General features: G+C 40.9%; 1 long non-coding RNA gene across 1 annotated transcript in view; it reads right to left on the bottom strand.

The window, feature by feature from the left end:
* The window catches only part of LOC138424620 (uncharacterized), a 694,361-nt gene that overhangs the window by 139,811 nt on the left and 527,207 nt on the right, over window positions 1-27,343 (bottom strand). The window contains exon 9 of the long non-coding RNA XR_011250888.1: window positions 2,636-2,794. This is a non-coding gene — a long non-coding RNA (uncharacterized lncRNA). The remainder of the gene's footprint in view (window positions 1-2,635; window positions 2,795-27,343) is intronic.

The following is a 27,343-nucleotide window of genomic DNA, read 5'->3' as shown; positions in this document are numbered from 1 at the left end:
CCTTGGCAGCCCCATCTACAAAACAATGATAATTCCTGCCTCCCAAGGGTTACGTGGAGATTGAATAAAGCAGTGTATGAAACTGTGTTTCATAGACATGTTTGATAGATAGTGTACCTATCAAACACTAGTTAGTATGGGTAGGCAGTCACACATATTTTATTTGGCCATGGAATATACCATCAGCCCTAGGTACCTACTGCAGAGAGTGAGCTCAAAAACACCTGCTCAACCCACTGCCGTCACTGGCTGTTCCCAAAGAGTTTGTCCTGTGGATAGCAGGTGTGTCATACATCATGGTAGGTACCTTAGACATGGTAGGTACCTCTACTGTCACCCACTGTGAACAGACAGGTGGTGGGTCAATTAATTAAAAAAATAAAGGTTAAACTGTGAAATCCTTAAAAATGATACACATATACCTTACATTTATATTGTAATTTAAAGGAACAAATTAGATTCACTTCTAAGCTCTGGATGTAGGGCAAGTTATGTTGCTGTGGTTGACGTTTAAAACAGTGCAGGGATCAGAGTTCACACCACCTCTCGTGTAAACAACTCAAACAATGCATCATCTATTGGGATTTCCAGGTTTACTTTCTATAAAGCAGAGTGAGAAAGTAAAGACCTTTGTGAAACAATCTCAGTGCAGGCTCTTCTAGTTTTTATGATTCCCTCTGCCCCCAAGGTTTTTCAAGTTGTCTCACCCACATCTAATTCCACAGCACTTTTAGCAACTCAACCTTACTGTTTCCAAAACATTCACTGAGTCAACAACTCTCTTTCTGAACTTATATTAAATCAGTTGTGAAACATTTAATTGAAATACGTAATTACATAACACACAGAACTGGCATAAATAGATACGGCAGCAACACAGCTGACTCTTGGCAAGTAGACAACTGCACTGCTGGGAACAGAAGAACCAGGATGAAGCAGAGAGCAGCCCACTAGAAGGGAGTGATCTGCATTCTTCAGGCCTTAGGCAACGTTTTACAGTAGGAATAGAAAGCTCTGGTAGATCAAATGGGTAGAAGGAGATTGGTTAAGAATTTCTGATACAGCAATCTGTCTAATAGAGAAGCACTAGGCTGCCAGCAAAGAGAGTCTCTGAGGCCAACAGAATTGCATGAACCTGACAGAAGCCATGGAGAGCTGCCTTCCTGGTATCTTTTATCAGAAGTTAGGCAGAGAGCTCTGGAGCTCTTTGTAAATTCCCTTTAACAAATGACTTATTTCATTAGATCCCTGGATACTGAGAGATTCGGTCCTTGATGAGGGTTCTGCCCATCCTGACCAAGGAGGAAACAAAGCCCTGAAGCACCCTGAGTATTAGACTGTGAGCACTGGCAGACAGCTGAGCCTCCCTCCCTCTTACTTGCAGCCCCAGAAGGAGTCCCCAGGAGGAAACCCGCTTGCATGAGACCACAGGGCTCACTCTCAACCCAGGCCAGACTAGCTCTCTCAGGACAGCTTCTTTAACAAACAAACATCACCAGAGTCAATGACAAGAGCTCTTTCTTATGTTCAGTCACAACACTAAGTGCTGTAGATACATTTTCTTACCTAAGCTTTACGATAACCCTATGAATATGCTATTTACCCCCTCTCACAAATAAGAACACTGAGGATCAGGAGAGCAAAAACTTATGAACATACAGCTGGTATATTTAAACCTTAGTCTGTCTTACAATGGGACAAACGTCTTTAATCACATGACAGAACAGGAAGAGACAAAGGTATGGTGATTTATTGGAACATATTATTCTTTTAAAAACAACAGTTGTACATTTGTAATTATTTAAGCAGCATCCCTGAAGGCAGAGAGAAGCTTAAATTTCTAAATCTTCAAACTACAGGTGATGCAAAACTACAGAGTGTCCTGGGCAAGACAAGGGTGAACATCATTCTCCTGATAAGGAAATCTAGACTAATCAGTTTGGAATGATGATGATGACATAGTGGGGGATAAAGGTACATGAAGAGAAGGAAATGTGTGTGTAGCGGGGGTGTTCAATATCAGGCAGAAAAGTAGCCATTCCAATTTATTATATTTGCTCTTCTGCCTGAGAAAGTCTCATTATAATATGTTGCCCTAAAACATCACCTATGAAGCAGGCCAAACCTTTGTCACCAAGTACCTTCGTAGCATCTCTCTCACTATGATCAACAGAGGGGACCCTTATCCCTGGAATCACATCAACCAGAAGTTAAATGCTTTGGAAAAAACTTGGTCCTATGCCATTGCCCTCTCAGATTTAAAGAAAACTCATTCATATACTGTATCATTTTCTTTTTCCAATATCCCAGGGAGAATAGGAGAAAAGGTATTACGTGAGAAGCTCCATTTTCACAAAGACAAGATTTGCTCAATTTCACAAAGCTACTTACAGATATTAGAACAAGTTGTTTTCCTTAAGTACTCATTTGGTTAGAAATAAGAGAGCACAGAAGGAAAAAGAAAGACTGACCCCAAATGAATATTTCCTACTGATATTTTCCTAGTTAAAACTAAACTTAAAGAGATGACCACGTTAACATTTTGAGATGCTTGGTTGAAAGGTACATCACAGAAATTCAAAGTCTAATTTGGCACACTCATTAAATATGTGTTCATTAAACACCTACTACATACCTGCCAAAGTGCTGCACATCAGGCACACAGTGGGAAACATGAGCGCAGGAGCTCTGCCCACAACCCCCTCACTGTCTGCTCTGTGTCGTCCAGCTTGTATGAGACCAAATTCTCTAAGGCAGGTCCATGGCTGGCAGGTCCATGGCAACGATTAACCTTCTGAAAATAAAGAGAGATCTTTAGTTATCTGTGTATTTACTTTTCTAAGGAAAGGGTTCATAGCTTTTATTCATTTCCCCGATTCTTCACTTTAAAAGTTAACAACCAATAGTAAAAGAACCATGATTGAAATCAAGGAATGAACAAGCAGTTAATATAAGTGGAGGACCACTCTGCTCCTGTCCCTGTCTCTTCACCCCACCGCAATCTCTGGTCACATCTTATCGAGAAATCCCAAGAGCCACTAGAGTGTAACTGCATGATCCTTGCCTTGTAATCGCTAAAGTACTATACATAAATAATAGTTAATGCGATGGTCATTATTGCTAAATTTGTAGGTTTCTTCTTCCAACATTTTCCAAAAAAGTCAAATATTTCATGACCACCCACTGTCTTTCAAAGACATTACCTTGCAACACTGGTCATTTATGAAGTAAGAGAAGAAAAAACTGGCATTCAAGCTACTGCACTGGTCAGTTAAGTTTGATCTGCTTTTCATTTTCTCTTCTTATTTTCTATCCTGCCTTCCTGACTATGTTTCCTTTTGAAGGATAGAAAGACAATGAAAAACTTAGGTTTTACAGGATTTTTAAATGGTTATTAGTTCTGAATATTTTTAAATGATATTAGGGTATCCTGATGCTAGATGGGACCAAGTGGCTTTATGAATACAATAAATAAAAATACATTCCCAAAGAGCTGGGAATAAATACCTATGTTCCAAAACCCTTCTAGGAACTAAGGGAAATTAATGTTTTTCATCATAAGAACCCTGGGCAGTGTTCAGATTGCATTTGGAACTGCACAGTGGTTGGCTAGATTTATCCTCCTCCTCCATCATTTGTTATACACCATAGTAAAAATCCTCTGAAGAATTTAAGCTAGCATTGTCAGATAATTGCAGCCTTTAAAGACAGACACCTAAACAACAACCACATACACACACGTGTGCACACATATGCACTGCTTTCTACAGCTTACATTTCCCGAATGCATTGCCTATAAAGATGGCTCATTTTTTAGGAAAATCACGCATAATTTGACCAGTTTTGCCTTTTTAAAAGTGTGTAGCTGTATTCATTGCAAAAGCATTTGGAAATGGTTCTATTTGTTTCTTCTAGCTCAGCTCAGGCACTATCAGTTCATCTTGTGATTATGATAGAAATAAACACTCCATGGGGATCCTCTATTTTCAAAGTCAGGTAGGTGGGTAATGTCTCCAGGTTTTTCAGGATTTAAAGCAAAGTATAGGGTCGCAAAGATTTGGACACAACTGACGACTAAGCACACAGGACATATCTAGAGAAAGTGCTTCTGCCTTGTGCTGCTGTTAAATTGGAAGGAAACACGGTTATTTGGCTTTGCAGAACACAAGCAGTTCCCTTCCTCTGACAGCTCTTATAACAGTGACTGGAATAGAGGTAAGATCCTCAGGACGTGAAAATCAAATTCTATATAATCCGCTTACAGGGGAAGCAAATTAAAAGCTATTTTTGTGAGTTTTTGAGCCCAATACATGGTCTCCTCTGCAAATGAAATGTGACACTCAATCCATCCCTACCATCAACCTGAGGAATGTAAATCTGTCAAGAAGCTTAAAATTAGCTAACAAGTCCACATGAGCAATAGGCTCCCCTGCCCAAATTTAACATATTTGCTTAAGCTTTCTAAACAAAATCTGTTTCCTGCTTTTTGTTGGTAGTTTTCCTGCAAATCACTTAAGCATCCTAGGTTACTGTATTATCTCAAAAACAGCATAACTTTCTGCCTCTCTCTCTCTCAGTCATAAAATATTACAAAGTCAAATCTAAGCCAAAAACATAAGCCTATCTGAAAGCAGCTCTGTTGAGATGCTATTATTTTGTTGTTGCTGTTATACCCAACCATGGAGGAGGCAGCAGATGAGCGCTGTGGCCTTCCTCGTGAGCCCTGGCCTCTTCATGATGACTGTCTGCTGGTTCACTGTGCTGGCCGTATTGCTACAAACCACACTAACCACTTATAAATACAAAAGGCAAGTTGGATTATTTAAACCAAGCGGAAATTTAACTGGAGATATTAAAGATTTATTTTATCTTATTTCATTGGGTACATACTGAAAAGCAAACTTTTCTAAGGGTATAGCCTAATGGTTAAAAGTACAAGTTTTGTCATCAAATAGAATTGCTTCAACTCCACCTCTGTCACTAGTTAGCTGTGTGGCCTTAGGGAGGTTAACTACACTTTGCTGTGCAGAGTCTTCTATTTTTATATGAGGATAACAATTGTATCTCTCTCATACAGTCATTGTGAGGAATAAACTATGTGATTCTATAACCCCTCCTTCTTGGGTTGTCTTTGGAAATTAGACATTCGCCAGCCTTTATCAAAACAGCTTTAACATCAACAGAGGAATTAATAAAGAAGATGTGGTACATATATACACTGGCTTATTACTCAGTCATTAGAAAGAATGAAATAATGCCATATGCAGCAACATGGATAGACTTAGAGATTGTCATACTGAGCGAAGTAAGTCAGACAGAGAGGCAGAAACATCGTAAGAGCCTTTATATGCAGAATTTAAAAAGAAATGACATAAAGGAATTTATTTACAAAACAGAAAAAGACTCATGGACTTGGAAAACGAACTTATGTTTGCCAAGGGGCAAGAGTTATAGAATCAGAGAGAAGAAGGAGCAGAGGATAGGAGTAGGAATCAAGCAATCCACTCTGCTGATGGACAGTGTGATGTCAGAGAGGTGCTAGATCCCTCCAGCATTCACACCATATCAAAATCTCTGAGAGGGTCAAGTGCATGGCCAATGATCTTGTCTCTGCTATTCATCCAAGAATCAATATGATGAACCCTTGGATCCTTAAGGTAGCTTGAGTGTCTGTTCCCTACAATCACATGCTTCCCATCACAGTGGGCATTTTGTCCTCATTACACAACTGACTTTCAGGGAGCAGCATTGGACTGTATCTGCACTTTTTCCTCACAAGGGAGCTGCGAACCATGCAGTCGTCTTCAACTGTGAGCACATACGTGGCTTCAATCGGAGCCTTAGCAGAGGATGTCAGCTGGCATACCTCCCTCCTTGAAACTCACTATTTCCCTAATATTTCTCCACTCCACTAAAAAACAAGAACTAAGTGGAAAAGAGTCGTGTAATCCTTGTTGGAACCCTTGCTTCTCAAAACTGCTTCCTCTAGTCCTAAGGAACAGTCCCCAAGGAGAATCACTTGAGCTGTCGCAGTCTACAGAGATCCCTACACCTTGATGACACAACTCTCCAGCTCTATTCTCAATCAATTCTTGAGCAGTTGGAATGGTGAGCTTGACTTCAACTCACCAGTTCCTTAACTTCCTCAGCTGTTAACCACAGTTTTCCAACCCTGGAACCAATTGCTCTGTGTTAGTCTTAGCACATGTCTGCAAACTCCACACCCCAACTGCTTGCTTGTGATTCAGCCTTCTCTACTGTTTGAGCCTAGGATACCTATTCAGGTTTCTTCACCTCCCTCATCTCAACTGGAGAAGAGGATGAGATGCCACTCAGCTTCTGCTCTAGATACTCCTCAGCTGCAGCTAATGGCTCATCTCCTCTTACCCAGCCCTGGCACCAATAATCAGTCGAATCTGAAATTTTCACATCACTGCACTAGGAATCAGAAAATCCAGGGTTTAGTCCTGAATCCATTCTTCTTGGATCTCCACAGCGGCTTCTTGCTATGAAGACACTTCCTAAACCTCATTGATGTATTAATTTGCTAGGGCTTTTAACAAAGTGCCAGAACTTGGGTGCCTTAAAATGTTCCTTAGCTTATAGTTGACCATCTTCTCCCTGGGTCTCTTCCCTCTATATGTGTTTGTGTTAAAAATTTCCCCTTTTATAGGACACCAGTTACATTGGAGTAGTGACTCATCCTACCCCAATATGACCTCATCTTAGCTAACGACATCTGCAGTGAATCTATTTTTGAATAAGGCCACTTGCTGAGGTCCTGTGGATTAGGGCTTCAATTTGTGAATTGGTGAGACTCGGGAGGGAACAGGAGAGACATAATTCAACCTATAACAACTGGTGATCCCTGTTTTATCTTCTTGCAAGATTGACATGAGACTGAATATAAAAGCATTTTGCAAACTGTAAAGTACTACACAAACACAAGGAATTATTAAGACTTACAGTAGTTAATGGAGTTTGTTTTTTGAGAGTTACAGCACATGGCCATCCTATTGATTATTTTGTATACAACAACAGTCAAGAAGTGGATGTGCTACTTCCATGAAAGAAAATTTATTTTTTCTGCAAGTGATGTTTCTTTCTCATTTATTGATTTGCATAAAATGCTGCTTAATGGCTTAAATATTTATATTATATGGACTCAGGAAAAACTTAATTTCCACAAAATAAAAAGGTACATTATCTCTCATTGCAGACAGTCCTTTTCTCAAGACATTTACATTTCCTTCCCCACCCTACCCCCCCAGAACTTATGTAAATGGATGAGTAGCACAGAAACAAAATATAGTCTGCAGAGGAAAATGTGACTGGAAAAGGGGCTTGTACTTTGAAACCGAATCTTCATCATAAGAGTTTCCCCAAAGCCTAAGTAGTAGAGGAAAACTTGAAAATCAAACTGCCTGAAATGACAGAGATTTATTATTTCCCCTAAGGAGGAAAGAGAGGGAAAGCTTTCTGATTCTATCTGGGCGCTTATCCTAGATGTTAGTTTTGGCCTCATCTTCGGCCTAGGGAAGGATTGATAATAATCAACCACTATTTTCATAGAGAAGCTACAGAATTTTTTTATACCTTTGAAAATGGTTTTTTAATTGTACAATAGATTAGTTCCCTGCAGCTGCTGCAACAAGTTACCACTAACTTAAAATAACAGAAATTAATTTTCTCACAATTCTGAAGGCTACAAGACCAAAATCTTAGCAGGGCTATGGTCTCTCTAGGGGCTATAGAGAAGAATCAGTTCCTTGTCCGTTCCAGCTCTTGGTGGGTGCCCCTTCTTTCCTGGTCTGTGGTGATATCACTCCAATCTCTGTCTTCACTTTGCCTTATCCTCTGTGTGACTATTTCTTCTCCTCTTCTGTCTAGAATCTCCCTCTTCTCCCTCTTGTAAGGACGCTTGTGATGGCACTCAGGGCCAATAGGAATAATCCAGAATGACATCTTCCTCTCAAAATCCGTAACATAATCACACTCACAAAGGCCCTTTTTTTCCAAATAAGGTAACATTCACAGGATACAGGAACTTGAGGTGGGTATTTTCTAGTGGCAGTGGGGCTACTTTTCATGTATCACACGCAAGCAGAAAAAGGAAAACTGCATACTATTTTTCAGTTCATTAATTTGCAAGCTTTTCCCAAGAAGCCTCGTGGCTGTGAGATGGAAGAGCAGGAGTTGCAGAGGAAGGTGAGCTGTGAGCAATCCTGACCCCCTCTCCCCTCCATCAGACTGAACATTTCTGCACTTCTGTTGAAAAATGGCACCCTGTGAGAAATACCATCTCAAGAAAGGATTCAAGGGCATAAAAGCAAGGCTGAAAACCATTGTGATACTGAAAGTGCTTTTCTGGCTACAAGTTTGGGAACGCATGTAAGAATTAAAGATTTTAAAATTTAAAATATAAAAAACTAAAAAAAAAAAAAAGAATTTTTATAAACAGAACATGTACTCCATTGTGGGAGAGTCTTCTTCCCTGGTCAGACAGGGAGCCATGCAATCTATATTCTAAGAGGCACCACAGGACTTGATTTCCTCACCAGGATTAGGGGTCATACAGATCCAGGTAAATCAAAGTCTTCATGGGCCTCTTCTTGATCCCTTATTTGAAATTTTTGGCAATAGTGAGAGGGATCTCTGGCACCCAGGAAGACTAAGAGAGGGCTAGGGAGGCCATTTCTGTGATGTGAATATTTCAAGGCACTGTTTCTTAGAGGAGTATTGCCGTTTGTTTAAAAACATTACAGTTCCCCACAAGGAAAAGTACTGTATGATTCCATTTTTAAATCAGTACTTAAAATAGTCCACATGCATAGGGAGAGAAAGAAGAAAGGTGATTGCCAAGACCAGGGGAAAGGGAAGCTCTAGATTCATAGGTACAGAATTTCAGTTTTGTAAGATGAAAAGAGTTCTGTGCATCGATGGTGGTGATGCACAACAATATGCCTGTACTTTATGCCACTGAACTGTACACTGATTAATGGTTAAGATGTTCAATTTTATATGATGATTAGCATTAACTTGAAGATAGTAATTTTTAGAGGTGAAATTTCAGAAGCTATGTTGCAGACTGACGGGAGTAATATTTTAGGGACCTAGACACATTTTTTTAGCACCCTTAAAATCGCGCACAAAGACGAGTAACTAGTCTGAGTAAGGAAGGCCCCGTCCTCAAGCCTGGGAGAGTCCAGAATGCCTGTTGTGCATAGCCAGGTCTCATCACTGCTGAAGGAGGAGGTGCTGATGGGGAGCAAGACAGCAGGAGAACGGGCCTAACTGCCCTGTCAACAGGTAGACCGAGGACTTTCCATACCTTTCTCCTGGGGGTGGGGGGTATTCTCAGAGAAGACAGTAGCACCCCACTTCAGTACTCTTGCCTGGAAAATCCCATGGATTGGAGAGCCTGGTGGGCTGCAGTCCATGGGGTCGCTAAGAGTCGGACACAACTGAGCGACTTCACTTTCACTTTTCACTTTCATGCATTGGAGAAGGAAATGGCAACCCACTCCAGTGTTCTTGCCTGAAGAATCCCAGGGACGGCGGAGCCTGGTGGGCTGCCGTCTATGGGGTCGCACAGAGTCAGACACGACTGAAGCAACTTAGCAGCAGCATGTGTATTTTAACACAATTTTAAAAATTTTCTTCTGAAGTAAGGTCAGGGACAATGCTGCTGCTCCACTTAGATCCCGCTTGATTCCCGTTTAACCTATGTGCACCCTTTTCCAGTAAGATTTGGATTCTAACAAGCAGCACCCATAGGTTATCTTTGGAGAGCTTCCCTTAGGCTATTGTGAGCCACTCTTCACTCATGAATGCCCAGAAAGTGAGTGGGTGGCCCTTATCCAAATCAAGGGTACTCAGTGACGAGGACAACTCTAAGACACAGTTTATAAGCCAGAGTTTGCTTCAGGGTCAGGATGAATGAAGCTTCTGCAAGATGCTGCTTGAGATCTCACTTTTGCCTGACTTCCTCCCATAACAAGTCCCTGTCATACTTGAGAGCCTTTCCTTATGCAGTTAGGCACATGGACATACACGCACACAGATATACACATGAAACAACATTACTGTTTGCATTCTGACTGAGTCTGAGAGAACAAATTCATGCATCAGGACCAACCATATGATTCACTCACTGAAAAGTATAAAGAATTATTCTATCTTTTAGAATTTGTTGAGATTTTTTTTTAACATTCATAAATGTCATCAGGAAGTACGTTAAGAACACCTTAGGAGTGATACAAAATGTTAAGGCACTTCAGTATAGGAGGTAAGTAATTCAGGCTACAATAACCAAGAATGGCTGCATGGAGGAAGAGACTGGCCCTAGGAAGATACGAAGGATTTGGCTAAGTGAAGATTGGGGGATGACAACTCAGATAGTAGACAATCATGCCAGAAGTGAAGATGGGAAAATAAGAAACGTGTTAGAGGAAGGTATTAGAGAAAGCATGTTACATGCCATGCTTCCCTAAGCTACTCGGCCCATAGGCATTATGGAAGAAGTTTGAGATCAGAGAGTAGTAGGTTATTGCAAGATTGAGACTTAAAGGTGCTAAGCCGGAAGAGAGGGAAAAGCCTGGGGCTAAAATCGGCAGGCCACAGGGGTTAGATGCACAAGTATTTGAAGAGACCAAATTCATAACAGACTTGAAACAAAATGAGATTTTGAGTATGAAAGGGTAATTTTTAAAAAAGAAAAAAATCATGCTTCTCCTACAAATATAAAATTAAAATGTTTCAAAGATTTTATTTCATTAAATAATGAGAGAACAAGTAAGATGTAAAAAATGAGTTCAAAAGAGAATTCAAAGGACGTATATAGACAATCAGGAATGCAAAAATAAAACTGTTAGCAGATGCATCTAGGCAACTCCACCAGAACAAAAGAGGTGCATTTGTACTTCAAAAACAAGAATCATTTGCATTACCACTAGTTGTCAACAATTTACAGATCTATAAAATAGTTTGGTCAAAGACAGTAAAAGACCTAGACCCCTATAAAATCAAATAATCCGAAGCCTAAGAGGGTTAATGCTTCATATTCAATCGAAAGGACACCCAGAAATCTTGTGGCCATTTCAAAGCCTTTCAACTTTTCCAGACAGTGATCAAATAAGTTTGAGAAACACTGAGTTAAACAAAGCTATCAAGTGTCTTGTCTCAGTCTTTAATGGGTAATATATATTTAGAAACAACAAAAAGATAACATAGTAAAGACTATTTCCCAAATGTATTTGTTCATGAGACCCCTTATCATGGTGCTCTTTTAAAGATATTATAAAATATCAATATAGAGCTGCTTAGGAAATCTGCACACAAGTGCTTTAAGCTCTTGAAGCTAACAGAAGGAAAGAGTGGATGTCATCACTTCCTTAGCCTGAGGATCTTCATGGTTTTCAGAGTTTTTTACTCATTCCTGAGTGAGCAAATAGCTCCAACAGGTTTCCTGTAACTTGCCCTTATCTTTTCTTGCATTCCCACCTCCTTATCCCACCACATGGTACATAACACAGCTTCAAAGCAGCACTTGAAGGACTGAGAGGATTAGATCAGAGATGCTGGAGAGAAAGTATGCTTGTCCTTTTCTCCTCCCCATCCCACTTTTATATCGACATCTGTTATTTGTGTCTGGTGTGACTTGGGCTTAATTACAGATGGAGGCATTTCTCAAAAGAAAGGAATGGTGGTTAGGGTACACCTGCCACATTTCTGTCTGTCAACTTAGCTGTCTATTTTGAGTCTGTAAGAGCACTCACTGAAGAGTGAACAACTGTTCTCATCAGCAGTAAGCTGTTTGGAGTCAAGGATATCTTCTTCTAACCTGGCTGAGAAAATAAAGCTAAAGCACCAAGCCTTCTTTCTGGGCCAAACAGAACTCCTGGTCATTCTGTGGACCAGGGGACAAAGCTTGGCATTTGAAACCAGAAGACTTAAATTCAAGTCCTAAACTCCTCATTCATTAATTGTATAACTTGAGCCCCTCTTGGAGCTTCTATTTTTAGAAGTTTGCTTTATACATCAAAAAGCAAGTATGAAAATAACACTGAGTTCGGAGGGTTACTGCGAACATCAAACTTGACATTGAGATAACATATATGAAGCACCTACTGTATATCTGGCATATAATAATAACTCAATAAACAGCCCTCCAACTTACTACATTTACTTAAATACAATAAAACATTGTTATTTAGAGAACAGGCAGATGGTGTGCCACTGTTGATGGTACCCAGATGGTTTTACTTGATATATATATTTATTTTTATACATAATGTGAAAAACAATACTTACCCTTTAAACCCACAGTTTCACAGATAATTTTGTTTAGGAAAAAACTAAAGTATATAAGTTAAAAAAATCAACTATTAATAAAAAGAAAATATTCAGTTAATAGTATTACAGGTAGAGCATAGACAGAGTACGCTTGCAAAAGTGGTGAATCAGTAACAGAATTTTGGGAAACACTGATACTCTACGTGCTGAGTGGCTCAAAGAAGTTCTAGAAGCAAAAGGTGGAAGCTTCTGGAAGAACACTTCACTACAGAAGAGGCTTCTAAGATACCTGGACAAAAATAGGCTGGACCAGATAAGTGTTCTGCTTTTAGAGACATTCCAGGGAAGATGAGCAGATTTGCCGGCAGAAGTGGCACAGCAGGGATTCACATGTCAGATAGACGACTGGAACACACGGCCATTAAGACCCTTCTGAACCATATGTGTCTATGATTAGAAGGACTTCTGCTGCGGAAGCCTACAGATCACAGACAAAAATACTTAATAAGGGACTCCTTGGAAAAGGTAGTCTTCGGTAGTTGAGGGCTTGGAGGTTCTCTGTTGTGTCCTGAGGGTCCCGCTGATGCAGGCACTATGGCCTGCCTCCATCTCTCTCTGCATGCCAATTTCCTGTGAAGGTTCTGCGCTTTCTATTCACTGAATGCTTCCTTTGAGAATCAAGTCCAGATCCTCTGCTGCAGCGATTTCCTTTGGGTAAGAACTATGAGAAGGCACAGGGTAATTAAAGCCCACACTTGCAAGCCTGTCTGACTAACTGATGTGTACTCCCCTTTGACTAGGGTCTGATTTGAATAAGAATGCCAGCTGGCAGAGCCAAGAGAAAGCAAAGGCATAGGAAGCCTCTTTAAATTTTAAAAAGGAAATGTCAGACCAGGACCAGGTTGGCATCTTCAGCCACACTCCTCCACCTTCTTCCCATAAGACACCCCACACTCAAGACTGAAGACTTGTATAGCATTCCTGGGAGAGCCTCTACAGGGGGAAATATATATATATATATATATGACCTCCTGACCTAACTATCCATACAAAACATGTTTTATAGGTTGTCAGAGTAGACAACTGCCCAAGTGGAATGCTTTCCAGGGAGCTAGAAAAACCCCTCAGATATCCCCTCCTGACTGAAATCCCTTTAACAGCTAACCACGTCTTTATAAAGCAACTGCCTCCAGAGAAAAGAAATGCCATGATTGAAATTCAGGCTAAGGTGGAAATGACCAACTTGATCCTAGACTGGAGAATTTTACATTAGGAGTATTACTGCCACTGATGCTACTACTAAGAGGACCTGCCAGGCACTATCCTAAGAAATGCTTCCTTTGCACTCAGCCTTTTTGCACCCCTGTCCAAGAGGTACAGGTTTCCATTATTCTCACTTTACAAATAAGGGACTTCAGAATTGGGGAAGATGAGGACTTGTCCAAGTTCACACCTAGAGATTCTAAACCCGACCATCTGCCTGTAAATCTTTCATTTTAAACTAAGAAAAGGTAAGAGATTATTCAGACCAGCCCCTTTCTTTTAAAAATGAGAAACTGAGATGTGAAACTCTAGAATTAATCTGTCCACCAGGGTGCAGCCAGTCAAGTAGAAGAGCTGAAACCCAAATCTAAGTATTTCAGGAAAATCCAAATTCCAGGTTCTTTCTAATAAGCAGGTGAAATGTGACAGGCAGAGACATCGAGAATTCTGGGTGCCTGAAATTTAGAAGACAGAAAAGAGTGACACTGAGAACAATCAGCACGTAAAACATCTCCTTCACAGTTCTGCCTTGGTGGCAGTGCAGCTCACTGGAGCTGAACCTTTTGAGCTTTTGCTGTTCCATGGCAGCACCTTTCTAAGAGGAAGCCTTGTGTTTTGATATCAACAGAGGCACAGCATAGAGCTCCAGGCATGCCACGTTATCCACAGGGCCTCAGATAAAGTACTACCCCCGCTTGCCTGCAGGGGGAGCAGAGGCTGGCAGAGCAGAGGCCACTTGCCCACAGTCACAGGACCAGGGACCCGTAGAACACAAGTTCATATCTAGGTTTTCTATTTACAGCAATTGGGAAAATAGAATGGAGTAAGTCATCAGAGTTTCAGTTGTTGCTGTTTTGGTTTTTTGTTATTTTTGCTCATTTTTCTCTCAGAGGCAGGAGAGGAAGAACAGTGTGTTGGCCTTCGAGACGCTTGTCCTGGCTGTGCTCTCCCGAAATGGCAGAGCCCTGGGGCCCATCAGCAGTGAGCCTGCCTCCCTGGCCAGCCCCAGGCACCTGGTGCCACTCTCCCCACCAGGCCAGCTCTCGTAAGGGGCAGCCTTTCTGACTTCCCGTGGGAAAGGCTGCCCCTGTGACCTGGAACAGACAAAAGGGTCACTTGGAGAATGGAACAATTAGCTGCTGGGGTGGAACTGCTGTCATCAGTGACCTGGGCCAAAGAGCCCTTCCCCCATCCCAATACTTCAGCCTTCAGGAGGGAGGCTGGGCTCGGAGAAGGTCTTAAGCACTTGGAAGCTGACAGTCCTAGCATCTGCTGTTACCCACGATGCCAGGTCCACCCAGGTCTTGCTGGCATTTATGGGGGGTGAGTTTGCTCTAAGTAAGCAGCTGGGTTGGAGGGATAAATGCCTCTCGGGGCCTAGGATAGGTCTAGGTCCCAGTGCCTCACTTCTCCACGCCAAGGTCCCATGTGAGGGACTGTAGCCATTAATTAGACATCTGGACGATGATTGGAGCCCATGACTTCAATCCCTGTTAGGTTATTTTTGTTTGTTTCTTACTTTTTTTGATTGTTTTTAAACAAATCAAACCCTTCTGAAACTGTCTGAAAATGGAGAAGAAATGTCTAAAGGAGAGGCAGGTAACTAAATGGCAGAGTTCTGGCTCTGAAATCTTACAAACCTGGGTTTAAATCCCTAGTACCTCTCAACTTGTGTTGCTGCTGGGCCACTTCTCAATCTCTCTCTAAGCCTTGGTTTCCTTATATATAAATGAGAATAATAACACTTCTTATTTGTATTAGAATTGTTTTGATACTACACAATAAATGTTAGCTATTATCATACTGTAATGCAATTCCCTATTCTTTTGTCTGTATTCCCGTGAATAGCGAATCAGATATATAATAGAAACCACAGACTCTCTGCTCACCACTTGATGTAGGCTGAGTTCCCCTAAAAGTCATCCCCTAGACAAGTATTTGAGAGCAAGTAGTTCATTTGAGAAGGCAATGGCACCCCACTCCAGTGCTCTTGCCTGGAAAATCCCATGGACAGAGGAGCCTGGTAGGCTGCAGTCCATGGGGTCGCAAAGAGTCGGACACGACTGAGCAACTTCACTTTCACTTTTCAGTTTCATGCATTGGAGAGGGAAACGGCAACCCACTCCAGTGTTCTTGCCTGGAGAACCCCAGGGACGGCGGAGCCTGGTGGGCTGCCGTCTATGGGGTCGCACAGAGTCGGACACGACTGAAGCGACTTGGCAGTTCATTTGAAGCTAATCCCAGGAAGCACAGGTAGGAAAGTAGGAAAATAGGAAAATAAGGCAAGTAGGGGAAGGAGCTGATGATGAGAACATGTATCATCTAACCAGGAACTGACAAGGACAGCTGAGGTTCCATCCTATTAAGAAACTCTAGGAAGTCACACTTCCATGTCCCACATCTCAAGGGGTGGGACTGGGGTGCTTATTCACCAACAACCTTTGGATGAAGGGAAGGGCTAAGCAGATGAGGAAACTGGGCTGTTTATGCACTAACACGTGTTCACCGCTGAATGAGGGCTTCTCCCAAGAGGCATTAATTCCCTGGCACTCCCACCTGCTCTGGGCACCGGGTAGAAAACCCTGGGGCAGAGAGTTATGGAGCTTCATATGACAGCATCAGCATGGACTGCAGCAGTGGATGCCAGAAGGACATGAGCAGGGCCCCAGCAGTCTGCAACTCCTGCCACCTGGCCTTTGGTACATGCCTGACACATGGGTGGTGTGTGGTAAATACTGAATGAATGAATGGCAGAAATAGACACAGATATTGACAACTGTAACACAAGACAATAGCTGATCAGAATCATAAAAGAGGCAATTAAATTAGCAAGGGAGGTCAAAGGGAGATAAAGTTTATTTTTATCTAGGAGTTATTTGAAGGTAAAAGGAGAATGGGGCAGCAGAGGAGGAGATGATTACACAGCGTCACTGACTCAATAGACATGAATTTGAGCAAATTTCAGAAGGTAGTAGAGGACAGAGGAGCCTGGCATGCTTCAGTCCAAGGTGTCGCAGAGTTGGACACAACTGAGCAACTGAACAACAATAGGAGTTATTATAAAGATTTCAAAGAAGAGATAGCAATTGAGTGGGGGTACTTAAGGCTATGTTATGGGCAGAATTGTATCCCCCAAGAAATTAATATGTGAAGTCCTCGTGCCCAGTACCTCAGAGTGTGATTGGATTTGGCGATAGATTATTTGAAGAGGTGATTAAGTTAAAATCTAATCTATCATCAGTCTAGTCTATTATGACAGATGTCCTTAGAAGACAAGGAAATTTAAACCCAGACAGTTACAGAAAATAAGACCACGTGAAGATACAGGGAAAAGACAGCCTTCTATAAGCAAAGAGGCCTGGAACATATTCTTCCCTCATGAACTTCAGAAGGAGCCAATCTTATTGACACTTTGATCTCAGACTTCTAGCTTCCAACACTGTGAGGATAAAAACATTTCTGTCATCACACTGCTCAGTTCCTGGTACTTTGTTACAGTAGTCCTAGAAAACTATGCAGGATTTGTAGCTGAGATTCTGCAAGGTTGGGTCTCAGCATAGCAGGTTGCTTGCATATCGTAGAGGCTAAAAAACTTTATTTCATGGTGAATTTAGCTGAGTGGCAAGTGGAGGAAAGGGATTCTAACAGAGACAAGTGCAAGCATAACGGCATGGAGGACAGAAAGTGTGACAGCTGCTAGAAACAGCAAGTTCAGTTTGGCTAGAGCCTGAGTGTGGCATGGGGTTGGGATGCTAGATTGTGTTCAGAATGAATCAGTACGGTGTTAAGGAGTGTTGTTTGGCCCCTAGGTCGAGTTCGACTCTTTGTGATCCTGTGAACTGTAGCTGTATATTGTCACCCTGCTTATTTAACTTATATGCAGAGTACATCATGAGAAACGCTGGGCTGGAAGAAACACAAGCTGGAATCAAGAATGCCGGGAGAAATATCAATAACCTCAGATACGCAGATGACACCACCGTTATGGCAGAAAGTGAAGAGGAGCTAAAAAGCCTCTTGATGAAAGTGAAAGAGGAGAGCAAAAAAGCTGGCTTACAGCTCAACATTCAGAAAACGTACATCATGGCATCCAGTCATCACTTCATGGGAAATAGATGGGGAAAGAGTGGAAACAGTATCAGACTTTATTTTTTGGGCTCCAAAATCACTGCAGATGGTGACTGCAGCCATGAAATTAAAAGACGCTTACTCCTTGGAAGAAAAGTTATGATCAACCTAGATAGCATATTCGAAAGCAGAGACATTACTTTGCCGACTAAGGTCCGTCTAGTCAAGGCTCCTGTGGTCATGTATGGATGTGAGAGTTGGACTGTGAAGAAGGCTGAGTGCCAAAGAATTGATGCTTTTGAACTGTGGTGTTGGAGAAGACTCTTGAGAGTCCCTTGGACTGCAAGGAGATCCAACCAGTCCATTCTGAAGGAGATCAACCCTGAGATTTCTTTGGAAGGAATGATGCTAAAGCTGAAACTCCAGTACTTTGGCCACCTCATGCGAAGAGTTAACTCATTGGAAAAGACTCTGATGCTGGAAGGGATTGGGGGCAAGAGGAGAAGGGGATGACCGAGGATGAGATGGCTGGATGGCATCACGGACTCGATGGATGTGAGTCTGGGTGAACTCCGGGAGATGGTGATGAACAGGGAGGCCTTGCGTGCTGCGATTCATGGGGTCGCAAAGAGTCGGACACGACTGAGCGACTGAACTGAACTGAACTGAACTGTAGCCCACCAGGCTCTTCTGTTCACGGAATTCCCCAGGCAAGAATACTCAAGTGGGTTGCCATTTCCTTCTCCAGGGGATCTTCCTAACCCAGGGATCAAACCCGAGTCTCCTGCATTGGCAGGTGGGTTCTTTACCATTGAGACACCAAGGAAGCCCCATTAAGGAGTGTGGACCTTGTTAAACGGTGTTGTAGCAATGATCCCCTGCAACAATTACAGTTTCCTGGATCCCTCTTTTGATTCTGGGCTTGACTAGGTAGACATTAGCAAGTGTGGTGCAAGCCAAGTCTTAAGAAACCCTGAGACAGGTTCACTTCAGACAAGCTGTGCCAGGTAAGACTCCTAGACCCAGCGGCCTACTCACATTCAAATACATGAATGAAGCCATCTCTAGATATTCCAGCCCAAAGGAGCCAACCCAGACCAGAAAAAAAACCCACCAAATTGCTAAAAGTAATATTGATTGCTTTAGTCCACTAAGTTTTGAATGGCTTATGGTGAAAGCCACTTAATATAATAGGGAAGTCACTGAAGGTTTCTGGAGGTGGCAAAGGGGTATAACTGAGGTTTTATGATTAATCTGGAAATAGTGTGCATGATTTAGAAGGCAGCTGTTACAGCCATTCTCTAATAGGATTAGGTAAATCAATCTTTTGCTCTGCCTTCTGTGGATTTCTCTGGCACCAAGACCAAGATGGGGCCAGGCACTGGAAACCTTGATTATATAATGGATCCGTCATCTAGAGCTACAATTCACAATGACTGTGAGATCTGCTTTTTTGGACCTAAATTTCTCAAGCAAGAAGCAAATGTCAGAGGTGGAATCCCAAGGTAACAGAGCAATAGAATTATTATCAAATGCCAAAACAAGAGGGAGCAAAACAAAATAATGTAAAATTCATAGTGTCTGAACTGCAGGGGAAAAACAGTCTCAGTTGGAGTTTGGGTCAGACTAAAAGAATGGCTCTCACAACTCAGAGACAGAGCACATGTCTGAGCTGACTGTGGCATGTTCTTTAAAACTGCTTGGTCCTGACTCTTTTAACCTTGGGAGACAGCCCGCACCACTTGGCATAACTGGAATGTGATGAAGATATGGGGGATTATTTTTACTTCAGAGCTATGACAAAAGGCTAAGTGAGAAAGGAGATGGGGACTTTCTAAAGACTCTACCTGCCAATGCTGGATATGCAAGTTCAGTCCCTGGGTTGAAAAGATGCCCTGGAGAAGGACATTGCAACCCATGCCAGTATTCTTGCCTGAGAAATTCCTTGGACAGAAGAGCTTGGTGGACTAGAATGCATACAGTTGCAAAGAGTCTGACATGACTGAGTGCCTGAGCACAAGAAAGAAGGTATAGATCATTTCCTGATATTAGCCATCATATTCTTCTCCCTAACTTTTCTAAGAACTTGGTGCACTGTGTCATGCAAACAAACTCTACATAGAGACAGGCTTCCATAACAGGGCTCTTCATTTTGGAAGACCACCACATTTCCAATCAATCAGAGTACTCCTCCCAGCAGCACTGGGCTATGTGTTTCTGGTATTCACAAGCAGCCCAACCAAAGCCATGGGAACAATGTGACTTCCCAGAGAGTCAAAGCAAGCCAGAAGCAGAAGCTAAATCAGAAACCATACCTTCATAAATCATACCTCCTGTGTGACTTCATCCACAAAGCCAGCTCTACCCCAACTTAGCTATTCATAATTTCCCCAAAGATGAGAATGAGGATAATTCATGAAACTAGAGAAACTGCATGCTTTGTTTTCCACTAAATTCCAGTGTACTCTTTAGCATGGCAAACCACAGGAGACTTCAGCTGAGATACAGGGCAGAGAGACAGTGAAAAATTTGGGTCTAGCTCTGCTAAATTTGTTTCACCCTAAAAAAAAAATCATAATCCACTTTAATTATGATAAAGAACCCAGAAATGATTCTCTTTCTACCCCAAATTCCCTCTACACACACATTTTTTAACTTCAAAGGAAATTGATCCTCTGATTACTGGTAAGCAACATCACTGACGCGTGTGTTGAGAGCGTGAGTCTTTGTGTCTCTATGGAACCAATTATCTGCAGGGCTGGAAAATTAAGAAGCTGAATTATGTTTCCGTGGATGCATGTTCAGATGCTAGACATTAGTGCAGAGTTGAGAGCTATAATAATCCTCTCCAGATAAATCCTCATCAAAACACAGGACTTCAACAATCTGCTGTCTTCACTTGCTGAGGATGTAGGGCTTCAGGTTCAGGCCAGTATTATGCACAAGGCCTAAATTTAGTGACATTTTCATGAATTTTCTCTAACAGAGTTTCATACATATCTCGAACAGATTGTTAAGGGCACATTTCCTTTAAGTGGGACTAACTGGTTTCTGAACTTGGCCAGCTGCTCACATATAGATATTTGATACCATAGTCAGCTTTGAGTGAGATTGATGGGTTTTTGAATCTGTGACAAGAAAGCCCCAATTGAAGCATGTGCTGGGCTGAGCTTAGTCGCTCAGTTGTGTCCAACTCTTTCTGATCCCACGGACTGTAGCCCATCAGGCTCCTCTGTCCATGGGGATTCTCCAGGCAAGAATACTGGAGTGGATAGCCTTTCCCTTCTCCAGGGCATCTTCCCAACCCAGGGGTTGAACCCAGGTCTCCTGCATTGCAGACAGATTCTTTACCAGCTGAGCTACCAGGGAAGCCCCAAATGAAGCACAGTAGAGGGATAACAATAGAGTCTTAGGAGAAAAGAAACAACAATAGCCCCAAGTTTTAGTATTAATATTACATTGAATAGTATGGCTATTACATTAAATAGTATGGCTAATGTTATCAATAGTAATAGCAGATAATATCTTTTGAGCTCTTAGTAGGTGCCTATGTCCAAATACCAGCTTCATCACTAACTGTTGGTTTGACCTAGGAAACTTACTGTATTAGTTTCCAGAGCTGCTGAACAAAGTATCAAACTGGGTGGATTAAATACAAATTTATCTGACAGTCCTAGAGGCTAGAAGTCTGAAATCAAGGCGCCTTCAGGGCCATGATCCATCTGCTGGCTCTAGAGGAGAATCCTTTCCGGCCTCTCCTAGCTGAGGGTGTTTGCTGATGAGCTTCGGGATCCTGTGGTCTGTAGATGCGTCGCTCCAGTCACACGGCCATCTCCCCTCTGCGTTGGTTGATCTCTGTGTCTAAATTTTCCCTTTTTATAAGGACACTTGTCATACTGAATTAGGGCCCACTCTAATGACCTCATTGTAACTTGATTAGCTCTGCAAAGACCCTGTTTCCAAATAAGGTCTCATTCTGAGACACTAATAGCTAGGACCTTAACATACGTTTAGCTGAGATGGAAGGGGACACATTTCAACCCATAATAGTTACCTAACCTCCCTTCTACACTCATTTCCCCTTCACAGAATGAGGATGCGATGAGTACTGACCTCCCAGAGCTGCTGAGAGGACGAAATGAGATAATGTATGTAAAGTGTATCCACTATATGCATAATGCCTGGCATATAGCTGGAAGGCAGGAAATGTTAGCTATTATTATCATCAAAGTGGGGATATAGATCCTTAAAGCTCAGTTTGTTTCACTTTGCTTTACAGAGGAGAAGCCCGTGCTGATAATATTTTCCTCCAGCTCTAAAGGCCATAATGATTTTTCATAACACTATGAGTTGATTTTGACATCTCGTATTTTACCAATGTGTTTGCAAAAAAAATTTACTTTTAATTTGAATAACGCTATCTATTCAAACTATGATAAAATCACTTTGAATAAATACCTTACTCCTGGCAAGTAAATAAACCTTAAAGGTTAAAACTGTAATCAATTTTGAAAAGGTTAGTAAATCTTCTAGATTATCTCTAAAATATGAGAAATAAAGGCTCTAAAATGTAATATTAAGGACTTCCATTCTGCTAACAATGCTGATATAGGTTAAATATATTGCAGATACTGGGAGACTGCCTCACAACACTGAAAAGAGCATGACTTTTAGATTCAAGTATATCTGTGCTCACCTCGTAATGCTACTGCTAATGACTCTTATGGGACCAGGGGGAAGTTACTGAACATTTTTTATTTCTGATTTCATCATCCATGAAATGAGGATAATAACATTCTCTCAAAAGTAAGACAGCCTAACCACTGATGGATAATGGATAAACAAAATGTGGTATATACCTATCATGGAATATTATTCAGCATTTAAAAAGAAGGACATTCTGACACATGCTACAACATGGATGAAAGTTGAGGACATCATATGAAGGGAAATAACCCAATCACAAAAAGACAAATACTGCATGATTCCACTTATATTTTTCTATATGGATAATCAAATTCATAAAGACAGGAAGTAGAATGGTGGTTGTCAGAGGTCGGGGGGAGAGGGTTGGGGAGTTATTATTTAGTGGGAGTAGAGTTTCACTTTTTCAAGATGAAAAGAGTTCGGGAGATGCATGGTGGTGAAGACTATATATACAACAATGTGAGTATACTTAACGCCACTGAATTATACTCTTTTAAGATGGTACTTTTTATGCCATGTGTACTTTACTACAATTTTTTAAAATATGTTTTCAAAAATTAAAAAGAAAATGTTAGAAGGCCTAAGTAAAGCCACTAATTAGTATCTGGCATATATTTATAACAGGTAGCAATAGACACATCCCATGATTAATACTCTCCTTCCTCCCCCCAACAATCCTTGCAAAAAGAAATGGTGTGTGTGTGCCCATAGCAACTCAGTGTAAAAGACTGCAGATAATCCACTAACATTTGATTTTAAAATGAACCTAATTAAGTAGGTAGAAGACGCTGGATAAAGTGATAGGAAAACTAGTCCATGTGCTACTATTACCTTGTTTTGTGACTTTGAGAAAGTCACTTAGCTTCTTTGAATCTATTTTCTCATCTGTCAAATAAGAGGGTTGAACTAGGTGATCCATATTACATCCCAGTCCTTAAAAGTTTTCATTACATAAATAAAGCCAAGACATGGTATTTACGAATGAAGAATCATAGCTTAGTATGCTAATACGTCCGCTTCATGAGGAAAATAGGAGAGGGGAAATAGATATCTTTCGTCATGCTAGCATGGTAAATTGACCAAAGGAAGAGAAATTGATTTAAAAACAGGATGAAACAAGCAACCAATAGCAAAATGTTATGCTATTTCAACGTTACTGTATTTAAAAGAATATAGCTTTGCAAAATGAAAAAGTTCTAGAAATCTTTACCTAACAAAATACATATAATAAACACTTTACTGTGCACTTAAAAATGGTAAGTATGGTATATTTTTTATTAAGTGTTTTTTTTTTTTAACCACAGTAATAAAAAAATAGAAAGAATGTGGGCACATGATTTTCTTTCTTTGACCTTCTTCTCACAAGCGATACCAATGGCTTGACAATTTTCTTAGGCAGCAAATTTATTCTTCAAGGGAAGTTTTATGGGAAAATGACTTAAAAAACAAACAAACAAACTGAAAATGGAGTACTAGATGGAGGGGGACTAAACTTCCCAGTCGGGGTCTCTCCTCCTTGTTCCCTGGCCTACCCCTGAGCCCACTGAGGACTCCTAGGTCTGCAGCAGGTGAGTTTGGAAATCAATGCTGTGTCCTCTATAAAGAAATGTAGACGCCATCTCAGTGCACTCAGTTCGAAATTAATCAATAATGGTAGAGCTTTACCAGTCTAACCCCTACAATCCATCTAACCATTTACTATAAGTAATGATTAAGTGGACCTGAGAGGAGGTATTTCATCTGTTTCCATGAAGAGTTCATGGATGTAATAGAGGGGGAAAGAAAGCATCAGTGTCTGCTGTGTTCACTAATCCCAGAGTTTAGCACATGCTTAGTAAAGACATGCATAAATGATTACATTCCAGAAGAGACCCAAGCTCTGGGAAAGACATATCTAGAAAAGAAGTGTATTATTCATTAATTCATTCAAAATCAATGATTTCTTTACCATCAACTATATTCCAGTCCATTGTACACACTAGGGATAAAAACATAAATCAGTTTCTACACAGAAGGAATTCAGTGTCTGGTATGAGAGACGTGTTTCAGCAGATCATTCTAAAAATATTGTGGGAAATGAAGGAAAATTATGCACAGAATGTTATGGCAATGCCAGACCAGCTGAGAAGGAGGCAGAGAAGGTTTGCTGAAGTAAGGAAAGGAGAGCTAGTAGGCCAATGATGGGAAGAAGATTGGGTGGCCAGCCCTAAACATGAGTGCATGTGAGGGAGCCTTGGAATACTTGGGCCACAGAACATGCATAGCAAGAGAGAAATGGGAAAGATGAAGCTGAAGAGCTGTGTCGCAGTGAGCCTGTGCATGAGTAGGGCTCTGACTTTGCCTGGCCTCTTTCATCCATCCTAGGGAACCTCCAAGTGATACTTCCATGAAAACTCAGAATTTGTAATCCATAGTTTACTTGTACTCCATGGAGTAGGCAGGGAGAAAGAGCAAAGAAGATGGCTAAAAAGAAAAAGCAAGGAACATTTCACTTCCTCAATGGAAGCAACCATTAAAAAAAAAGAAAATCACGACATGACATTTTCCCATAGAAGTTTGATTTACTTGGCATCCAGAAGGCCTGATCAGGTCTTAGATCAGTCCCTTCAGGTACTCTCAATACTTTCCATTCTTGCAATGTGTCACTTCCCAGCTCTCTTTAATAAAGACATTACTTATGATCCCATTTTCTTACCAAACATTAGAAAACTTAGGCATCATTTCTCTGCAGGGCAATGCGAACACCTGAGTAATCTTCCTCTGGTCTGAAGGGGTGGGCAGTGAAGGGGGGTGGTGCTCTCCAGAGTTTGAGTCAAAATTCTGGCTCTAAGTGAGGGACTTCTTGGTACCACTTTTCCTTTCCAATACGAACGGCCACAGGTAAACATCAAATGAGCACAGAAAATGAAAATGACCTAGGGAAGACTGGAATTAAAATCTGATAGGAAAGACCTCAGAATTCTCACTACTGTTTCTAAGAAAAAGAAAAAAGTATGTATATTTTAAGTTTTAAAATCCTTTAGTTGATAAAAATCAAAGCACTGCTTTGTTCCACACCAGAGTACATGCACTTTTCACATGTCAAGGCACACTTCAGGAACCCAACAGTCCCATTTGCTATACGCAGACCACAGGTTACTCGGAGAATAGGGATTTCAGAATCAATGAAACTCAAAAGCAAATATCCTTTTGGGGTTCCCAAATCAATGTTCTAGAATCTGAATTATATTGGTAACCAGGGAGAAGCAAGCATTCTACTTCATTGCTCAAAGTCCTAACATTTCCCCTGTGAATTCAATTCTCAATTTCAATTAATTAAAGAAGGAAGAAAAACATATTGAAGTCTTAGAGTCTTCTAGTGTCCCCCTTTTTCATTGTCTGAATAGCAAAGTGAAAGTGAAAGTTGCTTTGTCCAACTCTTTGCCATCCCTTGGATTGTGTAGTGCATGGAATTCTCCAGGGCAGAATACTGGAATGGGTAGCCTTTCCTTTCTCCAGGGGATCTTTCCAACCCAAACTACTATATTATTCAGGACAATAGATTTTGCATATATTATCAGATAAACCTAAATCATTTTTGTGACTAAATTTAGATTATTGATTAAGTGATACTTGGGGGAAAAAGTTTAATTGATTTTGGTACCAATACTGGAAAAGATGGAGGGCAGAAGAAGAAGAGGGCTTGAGAGAATGAGTTGGCTTGATGGCATCACTGATGCAATGGACATGAACTTGGGCAAACTTCGGGAGATGGTGAGGTACTGGGAGACTTGGCGTGCTGCAGTCCATGGGGTCGGAAAAAGTCAGACACAACTGGGAGACTGAGCAGCAACAACCAATACTCAAGAAAAAAAAATGCTTCTACATTTTCAGTAAAACTACAACAAACTTTTTTGATAAAAATAGAGACATGGTGAAAGTTTGAAAATAAAAGTTTGAAGTCTTACATTGAAAAACAAAAGATGACAGATCCACAATTCTATGAATTGGTGTAACAACTTATTATTTTAAGGCTTTATTTTTTAGAACAGTTCTAGGTTCACACAGTTTTAGGTTCACATCAAAATTGAGTAGGAAATTCAGAGTTCCAAGGTACTCCAAACCCTGCCACACGCATGACCTTCCTCACCCATCCCCCACCAGAGTGCTATATTCATTGCAATCAATGAACCTATACTGACACATGATTATCACCCAAAGTTTATATTAGAACTTGCTCTCGGTGTTATACATTCTATGGGTTTTGACAAATGGATCCGCACTACAGTGCCATACAAAATGCTTTCACTGTACTAAAAATCTTCTGTGCTCTACCTATTCATCCCTCCCATTCTTCATCCCTCAGACAACTTCTGATTTTTTACTGTCTTATAGTTTTGCCTTGTCCAGAATGTCATGTAGTTGGACTCATACATTAGTAACCTTTTCACATTGACTTCTTCCACTTAGCAATATGCATCTATGTATGTTTCCTTCACATTCTTTCATGACTTGATAGCTCATTTAGTTTTAGTGTTGAATAATATTCCATTATCTGGATGTATTATACCACAGTTTATTTATTAATTCACCTATTGAAAGACACCTTGGTCATCTCCAAAGTCAACAATTCATTTTTAATCTCCAGTTTTTAAAAAAGTAGCTCAATTGTTATCTTAGCTCAATTGTTATCTTTATTTCCTCATTGAATTTCTGAGGCAACTCAGTCATACTCTTAACAGATGTGTGAATTCCCGACGACAAACAAGGCTGCATGATTGGCTTTGCTTGCTTCCTCTGAAAAGTAACTCACTATTTTCATAAGGCAGCCCATTTCATTACAGGATGTCCCTAATTATTATTAAACAGTTCTTCCTAATGGCTTACTCATCTGCATCTCTCAAAACAGTCCTTGTTCATTTCCATGTATATTTTCAAATGTATTTTTTAATCAAAATCTCAGTATTTTTTCTATTGTTTAAAGGGGAAAAACAGAATCATTTTATTTTTTTATCCACTTTTGCAATTTATT

Source organism: Ovis canadensis, chromosome 19, assembly GCF_042477335.2.
Source record: "Ovis canadensis isolate MfBH-ARS-UI-01 breed Bighorn chromosome 19, ARS-UI_OviCan_v2, whole genome shotgun sequence".
Lineage (NCBI taxonomy): Eukaryota > Metazoa > Chordata > Mammalia > Artiodactyla > Bovidae > Ovis > Ovis canadensis.
This window is presented reverse-complemented; position numbering and strand designations above follow the sequence as displayed.